The 17,194-nt window shown below is 44.8% G+C and overlaps 1 pseudogene; it reads right to left on the reverse strand.

The window, feature by feature from the left end:
* Nucleotides 1–17,194, reverse strand: part of LOC119367791 — a 143,523-nt pseudogene that overhangs the window by 115,845 nt on the left and 10,484 nt on the right.

Below are 17,194 nucleotides of genomic sequence, written 5' to 3' on the forward strand. Positions count from 1 at the left end.
TTCTATGGTTAACATCATACTTAGCAAGCATTTTACAGAAAGCACCATGAATAAAGTGTGAACCACCACCAGTCATTAAATATCTAGGGACTCCAAACCTTGGGAAAATAACTTCCTTAAGCATTTTAATAGAGGTGTTGTGATCAGCACTACTGGTTGGAATAGCTTCTGCCCACTTAGTAACATAATCAACAACAACCAAAATATGTGTATACCCAATAGAGGAAGGAAAAGTTCCCATGAAATCAAATCCCCAAACATCAAATGGTTCAGTAGCAAGTGAATAATTCATAGGCATTTCTTGCGCTTACCGATATTACCTATTCTTTGACATTCACCACAAGATGAGACAAACTTATGGGCATCTTTGAAGAGAGTAGGCCAATAAAAACCAGATTGCAATACCTTATGAGCGGTTCTGTCTTCCGCATAGTGTCCTCCATAAGCTTCAGAGTGACATTTCCGTAGGATTTGTTCCTGTTCATGCTCAGGTACACTACTATGAGAAACATCTATGGCAGCTAGGTGTTCATCAGGAAAACTATCATTAATAGGTTGTGGGTCATCAAGAATATTTTCAAGCCTAGACAAGTTATCAGCTATGGGGTTCTCCGCTCCTTTCCTATCAGTAATATGCAAATCAAATTCTTGTAGAAGAAGAACCCACCTAATGAGTCTAGGTTTAGCATCTTTCTTTTCCATAAGATATTTTATAGCAGCATGATCGGTGTAAACTGTTACTTTAGAATCAACAACGTAAGATCTGAATTTATCACAAGCAAACACCACTACTAAGAATTATTTTTCAGTAGTAGCATAGTTTCATTGAGAACTGTCTAGAGTTTTACTAGCATAATGAATAACATTCAGTTTCTTATCAACTCTTTGTCCTAGAACAACACCAACAACATAATCACTAGCATCACACATAATCTGAAAAGGCAAGTTCCAGTTAGGTGGTGAACAATAGGTGCAGTAATTAAGGCTTTCTTTAGTGTTTCAAAGGCTTCCAAACAATCATCATCAAACACAAAGGGAATATCCTTTTGCAAAAGATTCGTAAGAGGCCTAGAAATTTTAGAAAAGTATTTGATAAACCTCCTATAGAAACCAACATGACCAAGGAAACTAGGAATACCTTTGATATCTTTAGGACATGGCATTTCTAATTGCATCAACCTTGGCTTTGTCCACCTCAATGCCTCTCTCAGAAATTTTATGGCCCAAAACAATACCTTCGTTAACCATAAAGTGGCACTTCTCCCAATTCAAAACAAGATTTTTTTGTTCACATCTCTGCAAAACTTGATCAAGATTGCTTAAACAATCATCAGAAGACTTCCTATAAACAGAAAAGTCATCCATGAAAACCTCAACAATCTTTTCACAAAAACCAGAGAATATAGCAGTCATACATCTTTGAAAGGTAGTAGGTGCATTACATAGACCAAAAGGTATACGTCTATAAGCAAAGGTTCCAAAAGGACAAGTAAAAGTGGTATTTTCTTGATCAAGTTGTAAAACAGGTATTTGTGAAAAACCAGAGTATCCATCAAGGAAGCAAAAAATGTGTGTGCTTAGATAATCTTTCTAACATTTGATCAATAAAAGGCAGAGGGTGATGATCTTTTCTAGTTGCTTTGTTTAATTTTCTATAATCAATTACCATTCTATAGCCTGTGATAATTCTTTGTGGAATGAGCTCATTCTTATCATTAGGAACAACAATAATACCTCCCTTCTTAGGGACACAATGAACATGACTTACACATCTACTATCATCTATATGATAGATTATACCTGCTTCCAGAAGTTTCAATATTTCCGTTCTTACCACTTCTTTCATCTTCGGATTTAACCGACGTTGGTGATCAACAATGGGTTTAGCATCAGGTTCCATATGAATCTTGTACTGACACAGAGTGGGACTAATGCCCTTTAGATCATCAAGAGTATATCCAATAGCAACTCTGTGCTTCCTTAGAACTTTCAATAATCTTTGTTCTTCGTGTTCTGAAAGGTTAGCACTAATAATAACAGGATATATCTTTTTCTCATCAAGATAAGCATATTTAAAAGTGTCTGACAATTGTTTTAATTCAAACACAGGATCACCTTTAGGTGGAGGAGGACCTCCTAGAGTTTCAAGAGGCAAATTGTGTTTAAGCAGAGGTTGTTGTTCAAAATATTTCATTTCTTTCATGCATATGCAAATCATTTTCATGGTCTAGCAAATATTGTTCCAAAGGATTAGTAGGAGGTACAACAATAGAAGCAAGACCAATAATTTCATCCTTACAAGGCAAATCTTTCTTATGAGGTTGTCTACTAAACTTGGAAAAATTAAATTCATGAGATTCATCACCAAAGCTAACACCGACAGTTTGTTTCTCACAATCTATTTTGGCATTGACGGTCTTCAAGTAAGGTCTACCAAAAATGATGGGACAAAAGTCATCTTGTGGGGAGCTAAGAACAAGAAAATCAGTAGGGTGTTTTATTTTTCCACACAAGACTTCAACATCTCTAAGAATCCCAATTAGTGATATAATATCTCTATTAGCAAGTTTAATAGTGACATCTATGCCTTCTATTTCAGTAGGTTCTATTTCATCTTTAATTTCTTGATATAAGGAGAAAGTAATAGCACTCACACTAGTACGTAGGTCACATAACCCATGATAACAGTGATCTCCTATCATAACTGAGACAACAGGCATGCCAACAACTGGTCTATGTTTATCTTTTCCTCCAGGTTTGGCAATTCTAGAAGCTTCATCACAGAAGTAAATAACATGCCCGTCAATATTATCGACTAAGAGAACTTTAATCATAGCAACACTAGGTTCAACTCTGATTTGTTCAGATGGTTTGGGTGTTGTAACATAACTTTTGTTAACCACAGTTGAAGCTTTAGCATGTTCCTTCATCCTAACAGGGAAAGGAGGTTTTTCAATATAAGCAGTGGGAACAACTGGATCAACATTGTAATGATAGTTTCTTCTTTAGCTTTTACCGGTTCTTTAACTTATTCTTTAATTGGTGGGTGATATTTAAACCACTTCTCTTTAGGGAGATCTACATGAGTAACAAAAGATTCACAGAAGGAAGCTACTATCTTAGAGTCAAGTCCATATTTAGTGCTAAAGTTTTGAAAAGCATTGGTATTCATAATAGATTTAACACAATCAAATTTAGGTTCAATACCTGACTCTTTACCTTCGTCGAGTTCCCAATCTTCAGAGTTGCATTTAATTATTTCTAAAATATCCCACCGGAATTCAATATTCTTCTTCATAAAAGAACCAGTACAGGAAGTATCGAGCATGGTTTGATCATTACGAGAAAGCCGAGTATAAAAATTCTGAATGATAATTTCTCTTGAAAGCTCATGATTGGGGCATGAATATAACATTGACTTAAGCCTTCTCCAAGCTAGAGCGATACTTTCTCCTTCACGAGGCCAAAAATTATATATATAATTCCGATCACGATGAACTAGATGCATAGGATATTTTTTTTGATGAAATCCCAATTTCAACCGATTCCAGTTCCAAGATCCAATATCATCGCATAGCCTGTACCATGTCAATGCTTTTCCCTCCAAAGATAAAGGGAAAACCTTCTTCTTAGCTTCATCTCCGGGCAAACATGCAAGCTTAAACAATCCACAAATTTCATCCACATATATCAAGTGCATATCAGGATGTTTGGTTCCATCTCCTGCATAAGGATTAGCTAGCAGTTGTTCTAACATACCCGAAGGAATTTCATATTCAATATTTTCAGTAGGTGCATTAGATTGAGGGGCAACTAATTGTGGTTCCGATCGAGGTGAAGATACCCCGAACAAACCCCACAAAGGATTGTTTTCCATAGTAGCAAGTGAGATAAACTTCAGCACGTAGTAATAATGTTTCCTTACCAATTTCCACTTACCAAGAGCGCTTCACTCCCCAGAAATGGCGCCTGAAAATGTCCTTGATGACCGATAAGTATATGGGGTCAATTGTAGCCTTTTCGATAAGTAAGAGTGTCGAACCCAACGAGGAGCAGAAGGAAATGACAAGTGGTTTTCAGCAAGGTAATGTCTGCAAGTGCTAAAATTGTAAGTAGCAGAGTAATTTGATAGCAAGATAATTTGTAATGAGCAAGTAACCATAGTAATAACAAAAGCGCAAAAAGGTAGCCCAATCCTTTTGAGGAAAAGGACAAGCCAAAACGGTCTCTTATGATAAGCAAAGTGTTCTTGAGGGTACACGGGAATTTCATCTAGTCACTTTCATCATGTTGGCTTAATTCATGTTCGGTACTATGATAATTTGATATGTGGGTGGACCGGTGCTTAGGTGTTGTTCTTACTTGAAAAAACCTCCTACCTATGGTTAACCCTCTCGCAAGCATCCGCAACTACGAGAAAAGTATTAAGAATAAATTCTAACCATAGCATTAAACTTTTGGATCCAATCGGTCCCTTACGAAATAGCGCATAAACTGGGGTTTAAGCTTCTGTTACTCTCGCAACCCACCATCTAGTAACTACTCCACAATGCATTCCCGTAGGCCCAAATATGGTGATGTGTCATGTAGTCGACGTTCACATGACACCACTAAGAGAATGACAACATACATATCATCAAAATATCAAACACATATCAAGTTCACATGATTACTTGCAACATGATTTCTCCCGTGACCTCAAGAACGAAAGTAACTACTCACAAATGATAAACATGCTCAAGATCAGAGGGGTATTAAATAGCATAATGGATCTGAACATATAATCTTCCACCAAATAAACCATATAGTAATCAACTACAAGATGTAATCAACACTACTAGTCACCCACAAGCACAAATCTATAGTTTTGGTACAAAGATTGAACACAAGAGATGAACTAGGGTTTGAGAGGAGTTGGTGATGTGAAGATGTTGATGAAGATAGCCCTCCCCAAGATGGGAAAGTTGTTGGTGATGATGATGATGATGATTTCCCCCTCCGGGAGGGAATTCCGCCGGAGGGTAAAAGTGCTCTTGCCCAAGTTCCACCTCGAGGTGGCGGCGCTTCATCCCGAAATTCCTACCCTTAATTTTTCTATGTCAAAATGACTTATATACTAGAGGATGGGCACCAGAGGTGGGCCGAGGAGGGCAACACACAGCAGGGCACGCCTAGGCCTCCTGGAGCGCCCAGGTGGGTTGTGCCCACCTGGTGGCCCCCCTATGGTACTTATTTGCTCCAATAATTCTTAAATGTTCCATAAAAGATCCCCGGGAAGTTTCAGCTCATTTGGAGTTCTGCAGAATTGGTAGCTTAACGTAGCCTTTTCAGGTCCAGATTTCCAGCTGCCGGAATTCTCCCCCTTTGTGCATACCTTGCATATTATGAGAGAAAAGTCATTAGAATTACTCCAAAAAGCATTATTATACAATAAAACAACATAAATAACAGTAGGAAAACATGATGCAAAATGGACGTATCTGGGTCCAGGAGCGGTTTGATCTTCCCTATCTTCTTCGCCTTGACCCTATTCGCTGGCGCGCGGACGACGGATGCCTCGCCTTGTGCAAGTTGATGCCGCTTGATAATGATACATGTGATGTTAAGATGCCATCGCTTAAGGGTAAGGCCTGGGCAAGCGCAAATGGAGATTGAGTTGTTTATATTGGGTACAACTGCGGGTGGGAACTTGTGAATGTGTACACTCGTCAGCGGATTCCACTTCCAAAAATCTCAAAGTGCCCTGAGGTTGAGCACACAGATGATCTACGTATGTTCAAATACGATCATGGTGACTGTTGTCTACGGAAGATAGCAATTTGTCGAGTTCCCAACCGCTCTTGGGATTACACAAACTATGAAGTTGTTGCTATCTTCGACAAGCTTGTTGCCATTGTTACTTCCATGGCTCCTCCATGGATATTGCTCAAAAATCATTTTATGTACACGAATGAGTACTGTGATGCAATTGAATACGAGGGTCTTTGCTGCCACCACTCGTGGCACTGTTTTTGCATGGAATCCTTACGGTTTCGGTAGTTTGTCTTCCACCGTAATTATAATTCTTTCATCCACATGCATGCGGGTTAACAAGTTTCCCTTTACTAATTAACCTTCTTGTGTTTCCAAGGTCATGTGAACATTCCACCATCTATACTTGAAAATTTTTATAACCAAGGGGGAGATGACGATGGTGATGATCACGAGCATGAGGACGATCAGGGCCTTTATACTCAGTGGCACCTGGCAACTTGTTTCGATGGATCACCTCTTCTTGTCTGTATACATCGCACTGCTGATGTTACTACTAAGGAAGCAGGTGTTGTCTCCCATGATCACACTCTCCGGACCTATTCCAACACCCGCTGCAGGGTATTTGGGATGGATGCTAGTGTGCTAGCGCCAACACCTTCTCCCTGGTTCCGTATTGATAGTCTTTGAGAAAACTCGCTCTTCCTTGGACAAAACTATCCAATGATGGTGAAAGGCGATCCAGCTGCTGTTGACACAACGTTACTACCATTAATGAGAATCAACTGTATCTATACCTCGGACATTACGTTGGTTACCTACCCTGATCCTGCTATAGGCCGCTTCAGCCTGGATGATCAGTCCTACATTGGTCTCGATATTGACAATAGCTGGCCCTTCCTAGAGGCTTACCTATGGTTCAAATCAAGCGTTTCCAACGCCAAGGGTTGGTTGAGATAAAGTCCATTTCATTCCCTGTTATTTGTTGTGTGATGAAAACTTTAGTATTTACTAGAATGTTTTGTTGGAAATAATCTATAATCCAACATGTATCCTCGTTGCCGTTGTATGTTGATGACTTGTTGTATGTAATGAATGGTCACTACAAAAAAATACACTTTCGTGATGATACGTGTTTGTCACAGTAGGTCGCGTTTTTTGTCATGCATGTACATCCATGACGATTTTATGACATAATCAAGATAGTCCTACCTGTGCTGTCGAATAAGTGTTCCATGACATTACCAAAATTATCATCACGGAAGTGTCCACTTCCATGACGATAAATCGCATCATGGAAGTGCGTCCATCAAGGGTGACCGACACGTGGCATCCACCGTAACGGGTCGCCGTTAAGCTATCGGGTCCAGTTTTGGATCCGATAATCCATGAACAGCCACGGCCAATGGGGATTTTCCACGTGTAAATTTCTCATTGGCCAGAGGAACCACATGTCGGCTCACCGTTGGGACAGATGTCATCCACTCATTGGACCGAAGGCGCCTATGATATGTCGACACGTGGCACAGCCAGGCCCTGATACGTCCATTTTGCATCATGCTTTTATATCGATATTTATTGCATTACGGGATGTTACTACACATTATGTCATAATACTTATGCCTTTTCTCTCTTATTTTACAAGGTTTACACAAAGAGGGAGAATGCCGACAGCTGGAATTCTAGGCTGGAAAAGGAGCAAATATTAGAGACCTATTCTGCACAACTCCAAAAGTCATGAAACTCCACGAAAGTCAGTTTTGGAATATATTAAAAATATTGGGCGAAGAAAGCACCATAGGGGGGCCACCCACAGTCCACGAGGGTGGAGGATGCACCCTACCCCCTGGGCGCGCCCCCTGCCTCGTGGGCCACTTGGCAGCCCCCCGATGCCCATCTTCTGCTTTATGGTGTCTCTTTCCCTAGAAAAATCATAAGGAAGCTTTCTGGACGAAGCACCGCCGTCTCGAGGCGGAACCTTGGCGGAACCAATCTAGGGCTCCGGCGGAGCTGTTCTACCGGAGAAACATCCCTCCGGGAGGGGGAAATCATCACCATCGTCATCACCATCGATCCTCTCATCGAGAGGGGGTCAATCTACATCAACATCTTCACCAGCACCATCTCCTCTCAAACCCTAGTTCATCTCTTGTATCCGATCTTTGTCTCAAAACCTCAGATTGGTACCTGTGGGTTACTAGTAGTGTTGATTACTCCTTGTAGTTGATGCTAGTCGGTTTATTCGGTGGAAGATCATATGTTCAGATCCTTTATGCATATTAATACCCCTCTGATTATGAACATGAATATGATTTGTGAGTAGTTACGTTTGTTCCTGAGGACATGGGAGAAGTCTTGTTATAAGTAGTCATGTGAATTTGGTATTCGTTCGATATTTTGATGAGATGTATGTTGTCTCTCCTCTAGTGGTGTTATGTGAACATTGACTACATGAGACTTCACCATTGTTTGGGCCTAGGGGAAGGAATTGGGAAGTAATAAGTAGATGATGGGTTGCTAGAGTGACAGAAGCTTAAACCCTAGTTTATGCGTTGCTTCATAAGGGGCTGATTTGGATGCACATGTTTCATGCTTTGGTTAGGTTTACCTTAATTCTTCTTTCGTAGTTGCGGATGCTTGCGAGAGGGGTTAATCATAAATGGGATGCTTTTCCAAGGAAGGGCAGTTCCCAAGCACCGGTCCACCCACATATCAAATTATCAAAGTACCGAACGCGAATCATATGAGCATGATGAAAACTAGCTTGACGATAATTCCCATGTGTCCTCAGGGGTGCTTTGCTTTATATAAGAGTTTGTCCAGGCTTGTCCTTTGATATAAATAGGATTGGGCCACCTTGCTGCACCTTTGTTTCTTTGTTACTTGTTACCGTTACAAATTACCTTATCACAAAACTATCTGTTACCGATAATTTTAGTGCTTGCAGAGAATACCTTGCTGAAAACCGCTTGTCATTTCCTTCTGCTCCTCGTTGGGTTCGACACTCTTACTTATCGAAAGGACTACAATAGATCTCCTATACTTGTGGGTCATCAAGACTCTTTTCTGGCGCCGTTGCCGAGGAGTGAAGCGCCTTTGGTAGGTTGAATTTGGTAAGGAAAAATTTATATTGTGTGCTAAAATTTACTATCACTTGTTACTATGGAAAATAATCCTTTGAGGGGCTTGTTCGGGATATCTTCACCCCGATCAGAAGAGCAAAGAGTTGCTCCTCAACCTACTAAACCTACTAAAACTTTTTACTTTGAAATTCCTTCGGGTATGATAGAGAAACCGCTAGCTAAACCTTTTACAGGAGATGGAACATTACATCCTGATATACACCTAATCTATGTGGATGAAGTTTGTGGATTATTTAAGCTTGGAGGTATGCCCGAGGTTGTTATCAAGAAGTAGGTCTTCCCTTTATCTTTGAAGGGAAAGGCATTTACATGGTTTAGGCTATGTGATGATATTGTATCGTGGAACTACTACTGTTTGAAATTGGAATTTCATCAGAAGTTTTATCCTATGCATCTGGTTCATCATGATCATAATTATATATATAATTTTTGGCCTCGCGAAGGAGAAAGTATCGCTCAAGCATGAGGGAGGCTTAAGTCAATTTTATATTCATGCCCCAATCATGAGCTTTCAAGAGAAATTATTATTCAAAAAATTTATGCTTGGCTTTCTCTCAATAATCGCTCCATGCTCGATACTTCTTGTACTGGTTCTTTTATGATGAAGACTATTGAATTCAGATGGGATTTATTGGAAAGGATTAAATGCAACTCTGATGATTGGCAGCTAGACTAAGGTAAGGAGTCAGGTATAACACCTAAGTTTGATCGTGTTAAATCTTTTATGGATGCCGATGCTTTCCGTGAATTTAGCACTAAATATGGACTTGACTCCGAGATAGTAGCTTCTTTCTGTGAATCATTTGCTACTCATGTTGATCTCCCTAAGGAGAAGTGGTTTAAATATCATCCTCCCATTGAAGTAAAAGTAGTAGAACCTATTAAAGTTGAAGAAAATACTATCACTTATAATGTTGATCCTATTGTTCCTACCGCTTATATTGAGAAACCACCTTTTAGAATAGAGGATCATGCTAAAGCTTCGACTGTGGTTCATAAGAGTAATGCTAGAACACCTACACCCCCTATGAAAATTAAAGTTGAACCTAGTATTGCTATGGTTAAAGATCTCATGGTCGATAATATTGATGGGCATGTTATTTACTTCTGTGATGAAGCTGTTAGAATTGCTAGACCCGATACTAAAAGTAAACATAGACCAGTTCTCGGCATGCCTGTTGTTTCTGTTAAAATAGGAGATCATTGTAATCATGCTTATGTGATATGAGTGCTAGTGCGAGTGCAATACCTCATTCCTTATACAAAGAAATTATGCATGATATTGCACCCACTGAAAAAGAAGGTATTGATGTTACTATTAAGCTTGCCAATAGAGATACTATTTCACCAATTGGGATTGTTAGAGATGTTGAAGTCTTGTGTGGGAAAATGAAATATCCTAATGATTTTCTTGTTCTTGGTTCCCCACAAGATGACTTTTGTCCCATTATATTTGGTAGACCCTTCTTGAATACTGTTAATGCTAAGATAGACTGCGAAAAGGATATTGTTACTGTTGGTTTAGGGGATGTGTCTGATGACCCACAAGTGTAGGGGATATATCGTAGTCCTTTTGATAAGTAAGAGTGTCGAACCCAATGAGGAGCAGAAGGAAATGATAAGCGGTTTTCAGTAAGGTTTTCTCTGCAAGCACTGAAATTGTAGGTGTCGGTGTCAAAACCGGCGGATCTTGGGTAGGGGGTCCCGAACTGTGCGTCTAGGCGGACGGTAACAGGAGACAAGGGACACCATGTTTTTACCCAGGTTTGGGCCCTCTCCATTGAGGTAAAACCCTACTCCTGCTTGATTAATATTGATGATATGGGTAGTACAAGAGTTGATCTACCACGAGATCAGAGAGGCTAAACCCTAGAAGCTAGCCTATGGTATGATTGTTGTTCGTCCTACAGACTAAAACTTTCCGGTTTATATAGACACCGGAAAGGGCTAGGGTTACACAGAGTCGGTTACAATGGGAGGAGATCTTCATATCGTATCGCCAAGCTTGCCTTCCACGTCAAGGAAAGTCCTATCCGGACACGGGACGGAGTCTTCAATCTTGTATCTTCATAGTCCGGGAGTCCGGCCAAAGGTCATAGTCCGGCCATCCGGACACCCCCTAATCTAGGACTCCCTCAGTAGCCCCTGAACCAGGCTTCAATGACGATGAGTCCGGCGCACAAATTGTCTTCGGCATTGCAAGGCGGGTTCCTCCTCCGAATACTTCATAGAAGATGTTGAACACAAGGATAGTGTCCGGCTCTGCAAAATAAGTTCCACATACCACCGTAGAGAGAATAATATCTGTACCAATCTAATCTGCTGACGTATTCCGCAGCGTGACATCATGCCACGGCCAAGCCTTTGTTCATTTTATTGTTCCACCTCAGCGTGTTTAGCGAGGCGGTTTCCTTGGCACGTCTTGTCAAAGCAGAGATTGTGTCCCCTTATTCCGGGATTCTCATCAATACGGGCGTGGGTAACCCAACCGCGCCATTAACCGCGGCGCTTGGGAGATAAGCGAGTTTTATTAGGCCGGTGGGGGCTCATAGTTTCGGCCGCCCATATAAGGGGATAAGAATCTACCCTTTCCATTTACGCCTTCTTCCTCCTTTGCTTATCCGTCCCTGCGCACTCGAGCTCCAACACCCAAGCCCGCACTTCCCACCTCAACCTACTCCAATCATGTGCGGAGGGGGAGGTAGATGGATGGCTTCCTCCGTCACGGAGGGACAAATCAAAAAGCCGAGGAAGGCCGGATACTTGTCTGACGACATCGCGCACCGGCTTCCAGATGAGGGGCAACTCATTCCCACCCCTTGGCCCCATGAGAGGGTTGTATTTCTCCCCCATTTCCTCCGCATACTGGGCTTTCCTCTTCACTAGTTCGTCCGAGGGCTCATGTTCTACTACGGCCTGGACTTCCACGATCTGGCCCCAAACTTCATCCTCAACATCTCGGCATTCATCGTCGTGTGCGAGGCCTTCCTCCGCATCCAGCCTCACTTTGGCCTATGGCTGAAGATCTTCAACGTCAAGCCGAAGGTAGTGGGCGGCCGCCAAGCGGAGTGCGGAAGCGCCATGGTGGGCAAGATAGCCAATGTTACATGGCTCGAGGGCGCCTTCGTAGAGACCATCAAAGGGTGGCAATCGGGGTTGTTCTATATCACCGAGACGCATGACCCTAAATGGGCAACGGCCCCTGAATTCCGATCCGGCATCCCCACATGGCTCACATCTTGGAAGGAGACGGGCCTGTTGTGGGGTAACTCGGCAGAAGTGACCGGACTTCAAACTTGCATCAAGGACCTGATTGCCAGGAAGGTAAAACTTGTCACCGTAGTACATGTCATGCTCTTTCGCCGGATTCTCCTGTGTGAACGATGGGTTTTCAACTTGTGGGAGTTCTAGCCGGCCCAGCACCAGACTCTGTCCCGGCTCTTTGACACAAAGCACGAGGATGCCTGGAAGGTGCTATTCAAGAGCTCCAAGGTTTCCCCTCCCGTCACCGAGGATCGCGGATTCTGCGCCAAGCGCCAAGCCAGCGCGGTGAGTTTAATTTTTCCATTATGGGGTATTTATTTTCCATAGATTTGATTCTATGCAGGATCTAAACCCCCATCCCTTTAATCAGGATTGGCAGAAAAAGGCTGGACAGATCGACTGTCCGACTCCTTTGCCCGAAGACCCAGTGGACGCTCGCCTAATGAAGCTGCTGGTTCCAGCACCTCACGTGGTGCCGGAGAAGAAGGCCAAAAAGAAGGCTACGGGAACTCGAAAGAGTTCCCGGCACCTGGTGGTGTCGGATTCATCACCCGAAAACCCCGAAGCGCCCTCTGCCTCTGAAGACGAGGAGGAGGAAGAAGAAGAAGCCTCTCCCCCTCCAGCGGGGGGAGGGAAGAAAAGGAAGGCCGCCCCAACTGGGGGGGTCGGAGGGCCCAAGAAGGGGAGGACCCTTCTGCCATACTACGCCTCCAATGCCGAAGACGGCGGGGAGGAACGGCCATCCAGGGTCAAGCCCCTGGCAAAACCGTAAGTGTCTTGACACCCGAATAATTTATGGCGCTCCTCTATTATACGGTACCTTCTGACGCCGGATTCAATTATGCAGTCCGCCCAAGGCTCAGCTCGGCGACTCGACGAGTGGCTCCCTGGATTTGTCGGACGTGAATAGCGCTTCACTCGCGACGGCCTCCTCTCCTCTTCCTACGGACGATGCCGAGGTGGAGTCCCAAGAGGGACTGAACCAGGAGGAGGTGGTCCTGGAGGCGCCGCAAGGCGACCTCCCGGACTCCAGGCCCAAAGGGGATAAAGCCCCAGAGGGATCTGAGTCTGGCCCTGGGCAGGACACTGCTCCGGAACCATCAACGGTTCCGGAAACCGGTAGGCGGCGCCTTCGTAAGAAGGGCAAGCCTACGACGCCGGCGACCTCCGTCCATCCGGAGGCGCCGGACAATTTGCTGGAGGTGTTTAACGGCGCCTCCATCGACGAGGAGCACCGCACTGTTATGAGTGCGGTGATTTAGAAGGTTCAGCCCGCCAAGAGCGGGCTGACAGAAGCCTGTACAAGCCTGTTTATGGGCTTTGAGATATGTATTCAAAACATATAAAAATGTTACCGCATAGATAGTAGCCCCCGATGCTCAGTTTGGCGTTCAGAAAGAAAAGCCGAGCTGAGGATCTAAAAAGTTATACGCAGGAGTCTAACATAAATATGTCGATATGGGAATGCAGGCTGCGCTCCTGACCTCTGCCACACTGACTGCGGAGGTCAATGCATTGAAGGAGAGTCTCGAGCGGTCCGAGAGCGAGCTCGGCCGTGCCAAGAAGCAGCTCGAGGACAAGGAGGGTATGTAATACCGCATGTAAATGTATATAGGAATACTTGGTTGCAAATAAAGACAGGACCAACGTAAATGTTGCAGAGGCCATGACCGAGGTGGCGACCCTGAAGGAAGCGGTGTCCAAGGCCGAAAACAGTGCGGCCTTGGAGCGCACCGAGCGAGAGAAGCAGGAGGCGCGGGTGGCGGAGGTGCGGCAAGAGCTCTAGGCTCTCGTGGAGAAACACGAGAGTTTGGAGCGTGACTCGAAGACTCGAGAGTCCGAGCTCGCCTTGGCTCTTGAGAGTGCCAAGACCGCTAAGGCCGAAGCCCAGAAGACCCTCCAGGAGATCAAGGCGATGAAGAAGATAGCGGCGGGTAAGGCATTCTTTATGCAAAGCAAGAATATAAAAGTAAATTATCTGTTACTTACCCGAATCCGGAGCTCTCCAGGAGCATTCGCCGATCTGCCCCGTAGTGTGCCTGATGCTGCCGCATTCTACCGAGCCAAAGAGGGGAGCTCGACGGAAAAGGTGTTCTGGTCTCAATATGCTGAGGCCGGACATCCGGTGCCCCTAAGCGACCAACTGAAGCAGCTGGTCGAACTCCACAAGGTGGCCGAACAGGCCATGAAGGGCCTCATAGTTCGGTTGTGGCCTAGAGAAGCCACGCCTGGAAGTTACTTCGGTCTGGTGCGGCGGCTGGTGGACGCTTGTCCATGGATTGAGGTCATCAAGCGCTCCATCTGTATCGAAGGTGCCCGTCGGGCCCTTGCCCGTGCTAAAGTGCACTGGGGCAAGCTGGACGCTGAGAAGCAATTGATGGACGCGCCACCGCCGGGCAAGGAGTATCGCACGCCCGAGATGTATTATAAGGGCGTCCTGAAGGGTGCCCGCCTTATAGCAGGCGAATGCTCCAAAGATGTAATTTTTGAGTAGACTCGCATCTGTTATCCTGTACGCTGAAAACTTTGTTCATATGCGTTAAGCAACGCTTGTTAATTTAAAATATTACCTTCTGTGCGGCCGTTTATCAAATATGAGAGATGCAAGTCAACGGCTTCTACCCCCATGCCACGAGTGCTGGGGTGTTCGGGATAAACCTGAGCGCTCTTGTTCCCATTCTTGGGTCCATCTAGGGAGGCGCTCAGCACAACGAACCAGGCCATCAGACTTATAATGCTTTATCACTCTCACTTAGCCATAGAATTCTATAATTTTAAATTTTGGCGATGCCCCTAGTATTCGGAAGACCGAGTTCGGGGCGCTATCCACGCCTAGGCCGGATAAGTCTGGCTCCTCGCTCTAAGCGGCATAAGTCTTTAAGGACTCAAAAAACCTCGCGAACAGCGACTGGTCTGTCGCACTATCATGACGGTCAGTTTTAGCTTTCTCTACTGAGGTGTTAACCCAGATCAACTAGGACACAATCGCAGTAGTTCTCCCAGCGCTACCTTAGCCAACATTGCAGAACGTAAGGTACCAAAACATGGGAGCCGGGCAAACCCAACTATTGACCCAAGACATGATTCGGAGCCGATGCATATAGTGCTATCAGTTCAGGGTGCCGCACTCGTGAGAGTGTTCGGTCTTCTCACACCATGTTATGGGGTGTTTAAGCCCCTGGTGTATTGGTCGTACCAAAGTGTATGGTTGCATAATGTCATGACTAAACATATTTGTATAAAAATAGATGGATACAATAATAGATAAGAGCTATGTATTGTTTATTAAAAAAGGGCTGCTATGAAAGCAGAACGATACAAATAGTGCGATAAACAAGAGATGGGATTATTTCACATACCCCCCTCTAGGGGTAAGCTGCGGGACTTTAAGTAAAACAGGTATTTAGCTTGTTATAGAGACCACCTGGACATTTGACGTGGCTTGTTCTCTCCCTGGCAGTTGCATCGTGTGTTCGGCGAGTGTATTGCCGGACAGGCCTTCCAAATAGTTGGGTCCTGAAAGTATATAAAAAAGGAACAGCAGAAGAGGGAGCCCCTGAGTGCGGTTGAGCCGCATTCTGGGCGTGCCGTGGTTGTGCCCCTCCCCTTATGCCCATGGTATTTCCAAAGCGTAATTATGTACGCGTGGTACCGATATCGCCATCTGGCAAGGGCTGGGGTTGGGGCCGCACTGCTATGCTTGCTCGGAATGTGCCAGCCGGTTTTGTTGTAGGTTACTTCGGGCTCGCTTGACGTTGTCCGAATGTTTAACACCCGGATTGGAGAATTGCCTTGAGAGGCTACTCTGTACTTCCGCTGCCAGGGCTGCCGTGTGATCCTCCGTTCAGAGAGAGCGTTCGGTGTTTCCATTTACTGTGATGACTCCGCGAGGGCCCGACATCTTGAGCTTGAGATATGCGTAGTGCGCCACCGCATTGAATTTTGCAAATGCAGTTCGTCCGAGCAGGGTGTGATAGCCGCTGCGGAATGGGACTATGTCAAAGATTAACTCTTCGCTTCGGAAATTATCCGGGGATCCGAAGACCACTTCGAGTGTAACCGAGCCTGTACAGCTGGCTTCTACACCTGGTATGACGCCTTTAAAGGTTGTATTTGTGGGTTTAATCCTTGAGGGATCTATACCCATTTTTCGCACTGTATCCTGATAGAGCAGGTTCAGGCTGCTGCCACCGTCCATGAGGACTCTAGTGAGGTGAAATCCGTCGATGATTGGGTCTAGGACCAATGCGGCGAATCCACCATGACGAATGCTAGTGGGGTGGTCCCTTCGATCAAAAGTGATCGGGCAGGAGGACCATGGGTTGAACTTTGGGGCGACTGGCTCCAACGCATATACGTCCTTTAGAGCATGCTTCCGCTCCCTTTTGGGGATATGGGTTGCGTATATCATGTTCACCGTCCGCACTTGCGGGGGGAAGCCCTTCTGTCCTCTGTTGTTCGGCGGTCGGGGCTCCTCCTCGTCATCGCTATGCAGCCCCTTGTCTCTGGTTTCGGCACTTAACTTGCCTGCCTGCTTGAACACCCAACAATCCCTGTTGGTGTGGTTAGCTGGTTGTTCGGGGGTGCCGTGTATCTGACACGAGCGATCGAGTATCCGGTCTAAACTAGATAGGCCCGGAGGGTTTCTTTTGAACGGCTTCTTCCGCTGACCGGGTTTACAGCCTCTGAATCCGGCACTGACTGCCGTATCCTCAGTATTGTCGCCGTTAATGCGGCGCTTGTGCTTGTTGCGACGTGACCTGCCGTTGTTGTCCTTGGTATCCGAATTGCCAGGGCTCTTGGTTATGTTATTGCTGCGAGCTAGCCAACTGTCTTCTCCCGCACAAAAGCGGGTCATGAGTGTTGTGAGGGATGCCATAGATTTCGGCTTTTCCTATCCTAGGTGCCGGGCAAGCCATTCGTCTCGGATGTTGTGCCTGAAGGCTGCAAGGGGCTCGGCGTCCGGACAGTCGACTATTTGATTTTTCTTGGTTAGGAACCGTGTACAGAATTGTCTAGACGATTCCTCTGGCTGC

Source organism: Triticum dicoccoides, chromosome 2B (genome assembly GCF_002162155.2).
Source record: "Triticum dicoccoides isolate Atlit2015 ecotype Zavitan chromosome 2B, WEW_v2.0, whole genome shotgun sequence".
In the NCBI taxonomy this organism is placed as follows: domain Eukaryota; kingdom Viridiplantae; phylum Streptophyta; class Magnoliopsida; order Poales; family Poaceae; genus Triticum; species Triticum dicoccoides.